The sequence below is a fragment of the Homarus americanus genome, unplaced genomic scaffold, assembly GCF_018991925.1.
Source record: "Homarus americanus isolate GMGI-L3 unplaced genomic scaffold, GMGI_Hamer_2.0 scaffold45698, whole genome shotgun sequence".
NCBI classification, from domain to species: Eukaryota; Metazoa; Arthropoda; class Malacostraca; order Decapoda; family Nephropidae; genus Homarus; species Homarus americanus.
In genome coordinates, this window is record NW_024735554.1 from 958,000 (window position 1) to 960,028 (window position 2,029).

At 41.8% G+C, this 2,029-nt stretch overlaps 1 non-coding gene across 1 annotated transcript; it reads left to right on the top strand.

Moving 5' to 3' along the window:
• Positions 1 to 1,734: 1,734 nt before the first annotated feature.
• Positions 1,735 to 1,806, top strand: Trnaw-cca. The gene has a single exon. It is a non-coding gene; the product is annotated as a tRNA-Trp (tRNA).
• The last annotated feature ends 223 nt before the right edge of the window (positions 1,807 to 2,029 follow it).

The following is a 2,029-nucleotide window of genomic DNA, read 5'->3' on the forward strand; positions in this document are numbered from 1 at the left end:
GATAGAAGAGCCTTATGATGTTAGAGGATGTTAGAGAAGCCTTATGATGATAGAAGAGCCTTATGATGTTAGAGGAGCCTTATGATGTTAGAGGAGCCTTATGATGTTAGAGAAGCCTTATGATGTTAGAGGAGCCTTATGATGCTGAGAGGAGCCTTATGATGTTAGAGGAGCTTATGATGTTAGAGGAGCCTTATGATGATAAAAGAGCCTTATGATGATTATGATGTTAGAGCCTTATGATGTTAGAGGAGCCTTATGATGTTAGAGAAGCCTTATGATGATAGAGGGCCTTATGATGTTAGAGGAGCCTTATGATGTTAGAGGAGCCTTATGATTATAGAGGGGCCTTATGATGTTAGAGGAGCCTTATGCTGTTAGAGGAGCCTTATGATAATAGAAGAGCCTTATGATTTTAGAGGAGCCTTATGATGTTAGAGGAGCCTTATGATGTTAGAAGAGCCTTATGGTGTTAGAGGAGCCTTATGATGTTAGAGGAGCCTTATGATGTTAGAGGAGCCTTATGATGTTAGTGGAGCCTTATGATGTTAGAGGAGCTTTATGATGATAGAGGGGCCTTATGGCGTTACAGGAGCCTTATGATGTTTGAGGGGCCCTATGATGTAAGATGAGCCTTATGATGATAGAGGAGCCTTATGATGTTAGAGGAGCCTAATGATGTTGGAAAGTTTTAGAATCTTAGGGAGTCTTGTGATCTTAAGAAAGGCTTATGATGTCAATCGAGCCTTTTGATTGTAGAGGAGCCTTTGATGGTCAGGAAAGTCTTATGATGTCAAAGAAGTAGTGTATTGTTAAGCTTGGCACCGTCAGAAAAAAAATACCAAAACAATCTGTGAGTGTCAGATGAAACCGTTCCTATAGCGTCATTAACCTTTATCTCAACACTATAATCCGGTTTTACGCGACAAACTCAATCTCCTTTTCAAAGGTTATTTTTGTCTCAGATGATTTCCTCCTCCATCTTCATCCAAGGATCTAATATAATTTCTTGATTTCATTCTTTTAGATGTTTTAAGTCATGTCATCCCATCACCGCTTGTCTCGGTAAAAGTCAAAATGTCTTGTATTTTTTCCTTGAGGATGTGTTACATTCGACCTAGAGAATCCAGTGCTCAGGTATGTATACTACAGTTGTCTGTGCTATTATCTGTACAGATAAAATGCTCGCTAATGCAGGACGATTTTATTCAGCTCAGAGGGGAACCCGTACACAAGGGTTTAAATAGACATTTGCTTTTGGTATGCCGTCGTAGGCCGATGACGAACATCACTCTTGTGCCGCCTGCGTGTAGGTTAGGGCTGAATGCTCCCAGCCACATCCTCGGCCTGCTCTGACCAACCCTTCCCATCACCGCAGGACTTTTAGGGTGATGATGAAATGAGATGATTGGGGAGTAAAGGCCTGCGCGGCGAGTGGATTAGAGTGGGAATCGAGGTGCGCTAACCCCACACACACACACACTACCTTGGTACTGACCAACATTTTCAGAGTCATAGATGTCTGCTACACGGATACAGACACATAAAGACATATTAAACTACATAAGAGGTGTAGACACTCACAAAGTATGGACACAAATATACACGAAAAACAGTGTGAGGGACAACTGGATCCACCAAACTTGTGGGAGCATGTTGTGCTTGACCTCACACTTGTCAACCTCTCCCGCTACACATCAATCACAATTAACTTCATTACAGCATGTTCACATCGCCTTCGTGGCGCAATGGTAGCGCGTCTGACTCCAGATCAGATGGTTGGGTGTTCGAATCACTCCGGGGTCAACAGGTATTCTGAACACCATCGAATATTTAGTTGTGTTCACCACCATTTTTGTCATTGAACCTCTGTTAAGTGTTGCTGGCGAAAACATAAACATGAAAGGTAACCATTGTTGTTTACAATTACTTATAGGCTATCATTAATTTAAGCTCTTTGCTTGTAGTATTAGCAAGAAGTAATAACAATGTACTACTCTCAACCACAGCGACCTCCTCTACACTTCAC